This window comes from Passer montanus, unplaced genomic scaffold, assembly GCF_014805655.1.
Source record: "Passer montanus isolate IOZ18808 unplaced genomic scaffold, ASM1480565v1 scaffold7, whole genome shotgun sequence".
Lineage (NCBI taxonomy): Eukaryota > Metazoa > Chordata > Aves > Passeriformes > Passeridae > Passer > Passer montanus.
The window spans coordinates 6,767,300-6,773,830 of NW_024372147.1; the positions used below are offsets into that span (position 1 = coordinate 6,767,300).

General features: G+C 45.0%; 1 protein-coding gene across 2 annotated transcripts in view; it reads right to left on the reverse strand.

Annotated features, from left to right (window-relative positions):
* The window catches only part of DENND4C (DENN domain containing 4C), a 73,097-nt gene extending 70,050 nt beyond the window's left edge, over nt 1–3,047 (reverse strand). Inside the window, exon 1 of one of the 2 annotated variants that reach the window (XM_039729660.1) lies at nt 2,884–3,047. The gene's annotated coding sequence lies outside the window, so the exon portion shown is untranslated. The remainder of the gene's footprint in view (nt 1–2,883) is intronic. The other variant, XM_039729659.1, reaches the window with a different exon arrangement.
* Between the last annotated feature and the right edge of the window lie 3,484 nt (nt 3,048–6,531).

Here is a 6,531-nt window from a genome sequence, read left to right on the forward strand (position 1 = left end):
TTTGCATTTTTTCATACACATCTGAACAAGCAGTATGGACAACCATCAGGCAAGTCACATGGGAAACAACTTAGTAACTATGACTACAACCCCCAAGAACTATTTTACAGGTCACCTATGCCAAGATCTCCAGTACTCTGAATACCATCCAAGAAAGCAGCATGTTGAAGGTGGGCAATCCTTGCCTTGGGATGACTAGCATGCAGAGGAAGAAAAAGATAGCCTTCGACAGTGTGAGCTACCCTTAGACAAATAGACCTGATATAGAGGTTACAGGCACTTTTTGTTGTTATTTCAGTCAGAAGGCCACAAAACCAGTAAGAAGGCCACCAAACATGTTTTTTGCACACTGCTCTATACCTACAGGGACCATGGAAATCTATCTGAAAGCTTAACAGTAACACGTAACAGTCAAAAGACTACCTTCCCTTCTTCTTACAACTTTTTCAATGTGTCTTTTGTACCAAATTCTACTGAGACTTTTCTCCTACTGCATTTTTAAGCAAGATGGCATGTCAAGATGAACACTTGAACATATTTTTCCTTAAAGCATATCAAGGTTGAATTCCAAAATCAATTCTCCATTGGTCAAACTCAGACCTGAAGAAGAGCTAAGCTTCAAAAGATACCACTTCCAGAACTATATTTCAACAATATGTACCACTATCACTCCAAATGAGAATTAAATATTTGTTGAGTCAGAGGGATACTACGCATACCAACATTTAATATTCCAATTTTGCTCAAGCTGGTTTTTTGTTTTTAATGAATACCATGTAAAGGTTGATCAGAAAGAAATCACACACATGGTATTCAAATAAGAAAACAAATATGTAAGACACGGTTCAAAAATATGTCATTACTTTACTTTGGACTATGGAGGGACCAATCTTAACCAAAGAATAAACAGCCACATGTAACATTATACGTATCCGTAAGTATTTATGAAAATGCCCATCTTAACTTGTAAGATTTCTTTTTTTTGAAAGATTGAAACATTGAGATTTTAGCAGTAACCAGTGTAAGTTGTGCTAGCAACTATTTTAACACAGAAGTCAGAACTCATGTAGGCAAGCTAATATTTTTATTTTTGGTTTCTACTGAACTTCATTGTACTGCTCAAGACAGACATGCACTATTAGCATTTCATATCTAATGGAATGGTAAAAAGCAGTGTATCAGCCAATTCTTAAAAATAATATTAAAAAATCTTAAAAACCACTTACAGTCACATTTATAATATAAACATTCACAAACTATCTAACAGTTATGGTTTTTTAGTCGGTGTCCTTTGTGTAAAGGACTTGAAATATGTATGCTAGTATGGCTGGTTCATAGTCTGGTTAATCACTTAAGTCTGGTCATGACTGCTTTTCAAAAAAAATACAAATAAAAAACTCTTTCATTTTCCAAACAGATATGAATCCACAATTATTTTTTTCCACAAGAACAAAACATTTACTGCCCTAACTCCTAACATGCCACCTTAAAAAGAGTGATGCAAAAACTTTTACTAACTTTGTGTTTGATTCACATGAAGAAACAGCCAACAAAACTAACAGCAAATAATTCTCTTTTTATTAACATGTCCATATACAGGCTCAAATTTACCTAAACTTTAAACTACTACGAAGTTTAGAAACATCATAGTAAGCCAAGAAAATATTAGACAAGTCGCACTAACACAACTTAGAGGGGAAAAAAAAGGAAAAAAGAGTCAAATGAAATGTCCTGTGTGTTGCTTGTCCTGCCCTCACGAAGGTATAAAAGGCTAGCCACAGGCACTGTTTGACAGCAGCACAACAGTCCATGTCTGCAACATGTTTGATGCTAACAAGAGGACTAAACAGCGTTAAAAAGATTGGTGCAGAAATTGACATTAAGTTTAGATTTAATATAATGTTGTTCAGTTTTTGCATCCCTTCTGAGACTGCAGAACCAACAGTTTCGAGGACTCTGTTTGGCACTAACAGCACAGTTAATCAGCTTACATCATATTTAAAGCGTCTGCGAATATTTTTCCCTATTTGACACACGAAAGCCCTAGCATATCACAGATCTTTCCGCTCCATAGGCTATCTGGCTGTGTAGCAGACACACAAGATATCCTCAGATGATAATACCGATTGATTGAAAGTTATGCATTTAGTTTTTCCTTGTTCTCACATCTTCAGTACTTTAAGTTTCTCACTCATACGTCTAGCTTCGAAAATACCAGTGTGACTTAGTCAGAACGACCCCTGTTATCCTAACAGCCTTCCAACAGCCGGCGACGATCTCCAGCTCGTCACAGACCACCGCAAGGGTTAAACCCGCTGACGCCGGAGCTTAGGGGAGGAGCCGGGGCAAGGAAAGGGAGAGGAAAATGGAGAAATATAGGAGGGAGCTGGCCCAGGACTCACCTGCAGCGCCTGCCACCTGCGCCGCTGGAGAGCCCCGCGCTCCCGTGGGGCGGCCGCGCCCGACGGGAGCAGGGAAAGTAACAATTGCCATGGTAATAATTACAGTGAAAAAGTCCAGAAAGCGCCTCCGCCCTCCCGGCCGCGCAGAGCGGGTTAAGGACGAGCCCCGGCGCAGAAGCTCTGCCGGGGCAGGTCAGGGCAGGAGCCCTTCCCAGGGACCGAGTAGGCGCGGGGGAACACCCCGAGCCTCCTGCCTGTCCGGCGAGGAGGGCAGTTTCCTCCGGACACATTAGAGGGGAAGGAAGGGGCCGTGTAGCCGGGGGTAGGAGAGGGGTTCCCCCGCCGAGCGCAGCGCCCCGAGGCGGGAGCGGGCGCCGGACCCGGCGGCTCGCCCGCCTCGCCCCGCTCCCGCCTGTCAGGCCGCCCCCTCTCCTCTCCTCTCCCCTCCTCCCCAGCCTCCCTGCCTGCCGCGGCCGCTCACCTGCCGCCGGCCCCTGCCCCTCGAGCGCGCCGCCGGCCGCGCCGCCCCCGCCCCGCCGCTTCGCCCCGCGCCCGCCGCTGCCTCAGGAGCCGCCGCACCCGTCACCGCTCCCGTTTGGGGAGGAAGCGGCCACCATGTTACTTTCTCCCCCTCCAACGCCTACAGGCGGGTCCAGAGCCCGCCCCGAAAGGAGGCGGTGGCGGCGGGGCCGGGAGCGGCGGGGCCGGGCAGCGGCGGCCAGGGGGCGCCGGCGGGAGCAGGCCGGGCTGGGCCCGCGGCGCGGCACCTGCGGCGGGCAGCCCCAGGAGCCGGCCCCGTGTCCCTCAGGCGGCGGTACGGCGTGCTACTGTCCCCGCTTCGGTGAGGTGTTGGGTTGTACCAGGAAAAAAGTAGTAAGAAAGAAAACTTGGCGAATCATAGAATAATCTGAGTTGGAAGAGACCCACAAGGATCATCGAGGTTCAGTTCTTAGTCCTGTACAGGACAGCCCCAACAATCAAACTGAGAGCATTGTCCAAATGCTTCTTAAACTCTGTCAGTCTTGGTGCAGACTTGGGGACCCCGTTCAGTGCCCAGCTACTCTCGGGGTGAGGAACTTTTTGCTAATATCCAACCTAAACATCCTTTGATGCAGTGTCATTATCATTCCCTCTGGTCCTGTCACTGTTCACCAGAGGGATCAGCACCTGCCCCTCTGCTTCCTTTCATGTAGAATCTGTAGACTCCGATGAGGACTGTCCTCAGCCTCCTCCAGGCTGAACAGACCAAATGACCTCAGCTTATCCTTGCATGGCCATGATCATTTCAGCTACCTACCCTGATGAAGCTATGCACTTCAAGGGTGACTCTAGTTTAACCAAATAGTGCTCGTAACATTTTCTGAAAGACATAAAAGTGTAGTGCTATAGACAAGGTCAGAGACCTTGCCTTGGTGAAGGGAAGATGGTAGACACAGTTTTTCTGTATTATAATGAGGGGTGGTTTTTTTTGTTTGTTTGTTTGTTTGTTTTTTGTATTTGCAGCATGTATTTGCTGGACAGCAGTGAGAAGAGCAGGTTCACAGTGCAGTGGCTGAAGAATTGGTTGAAGGGCAGAGCTCAAAGGGTAATAGTCAATGTGGCTACATCTGGCTGAGAGCAGCTCATCAGTGGTGTTCCTCAGGGTTCAGTTCTATGGCCAGTCCTGTTTGACATTTTTATCTGTAACTAGAAGGCAGAAGTTGAAAGCACGTATAGTATATTTGCTGATGATACTACATAGGGGGCTGCTATTGACTCTCTTGGGGGGCTCTTTGGATGTAGAGCAATCTGGATGTATCAGAGCATTGGAAAATAATAGTGTCATGATGTCTAACAAGAATAAATACCAGATAAATAAAGTACAGACTGGGAGAGGAGTGTGTGTAGGGCAGCCCTGCAAAAGGGATTTGGGGGTGCTGGTCGGAGCAGCTCAGGGTGAGCCAGCAGTGTGTGCCCGGGCAGCCAGGAGGGCAAACCCATCCCGGGGTGCATCAGACACAGCATCACCAGCTGTGATTGGGATCATCCTGCTGCATTCAGCCCTGCTGCGGCCTCACCCTGAGTCTGTGTGCAGCGCTGGGCCCCACACTCTGAGAAGGGGGGGCCCACACACACTCTGAACGTGTCCAGAGGAGGGGGAAAATAGCTGGTGAAAGGGCTGGAAGGAATGTCCTATGAGGAGCAGCTGAGGACTCTGGGTTTGTCTAGCTTGGAGGAGAGGAGGCTGAGGGGTGACCTTACTGCCCTGAACGGCTGCCTGAGGAGGGGATGTGGAGAGGGAGGTGCTGATCTCTTCTGCCTGGGACCCAGCAACAGGATGTATGAGAATGACTCAAAGCAGCACTAGAGAAGGTTTAGACTGAACACTGGGAAACATTTCTTTACAACGAGGGTGGTCAAACACTAGAACTGACTTCTTAAAAAAGTGGTCAATGCCCTAAGCCTGTCACTGTTTGAGGGGGTTTAGGATGTTGGCATCAATAAAGAACTTTAGCTTTTAGTCAGCCTGGGAGTGGTCAGGCAGTTGCACTAAATGATTGTTGTAGGTCCCTTCCAAGAGGAACTACACCATAGTACTCTATTTGGTTCTACCCTAAGGTGTCTTCCTTTCTGGCTGCAGATTTCTACCACCTCTCAGCAACTCTGACATCAGGTGTTCCACTATTCTGGTTTTATTCAATAACTGACTAGGAAGCTCAAGGGGTGTTTTAATGTGTTCATTTTTTTCTGAATTCTTGATTGAAAAAAGTATCCTAAAAAGCCACTGGGTAGTTGATCTGCCATAAAAAATGAGATGACCATCCTTTTGGCAGCACTTAGTCACGGTATTGCTTGCACCATCCTTAAATTCCACCTACACAAAGTCTAAGAGAGGCTGAGAGAAAGGCAGCTAATTTATGTGGTTTTGAACCTATTTCACCCAGAGAGGTTAGCTCTGATCCTTGCATCTAAAGAGGTAGCTGGTTGGTTTTCTTTTCTGGAATACTATGAATTCCTGGATCCATTCTGCCCTTTTTGTCTTTTAACCAAAGCAGATAATCTAAGCATCAATGTTTTGGGGTTTTTTAATAATCCTCTAAATCATGCATGTGTCAGGCAGCTTGTTACTGACCCTGAAAGCCAATAATTTAAGAATTTTATGTTATTTACTCTGTTTAATTTCTATTTGAGCAGCAAAAAAATCTCCCTCTGTTCAATGTAGTTTTGGATAATTTTCAAAAATTGCCTTGACTTTGATTAATCAGCAATTGCCAAATTTATAGTCCAGGTAGGCCTGATCCTTCAAACTCATTGAAGCAAATAATTTGTTTATTTTGAGTCCTTGGGAATAAAAATACCTTCCCTTTTTTAGATTTCTGACAGAACAATTGAAGATTTCTTCATTTAATTCCTTAATCCTGTGGTTGCCTCCACTCATATGAATTATGGAAATTACATCAGAAACCACTTCATCTTCTCTGGCTTCTGGAACGGACAGATGGAGTAGGAGTTGGATCTATAAAGGGGGTAGTGGAAATAAAGGGATTGTTGCCTGCTGCCCCAGGGAGTTCTGCTATCGCAATCTGTTAAAGATTGTGTGAGGTAATGCCATCATTGTAATACGTGGAAGATCTGATCACTCTTTAGTTTTAAACAGTTATAGCTGTGTTCTGCAATTCCATATAAGACAGAAAGCTCTGAATCTGAGTGTTTCTTCTTACTGTGCAGCTGGTTATGGTTTCACATTTTATTTGCTCAGAGTGTATGCTATGGGAGGGAGTTGAAGATTCACAGGCTCTCTCTGGCTTCAGTAATTTAATCAGTGACATACAGAGATGGGGTAAACATTAAATCATTGTCATATATAGCTTCAGCTTAAAACATGTATCCTGTAATTGGCAACTCTATTTCAATAGACCCATCTGTTGGAAAACTATCACATTGTCTGAAAGTGTCAGGATTTCAATCCAGTATTATAAATTTTTGCTAGTTGTCACTGTGTTATGAGATCAAAACCTAAGTTAGGCTATTCTTGCTGGAAAGGTCTCCATGAATACCAGCAGGGGAGGGTAGGGATACCTTTCTTTATATTAATAATTTTAAATGAAAAATATATGCTGCTTAAAATACTGGCCTAAATTCAAGAATA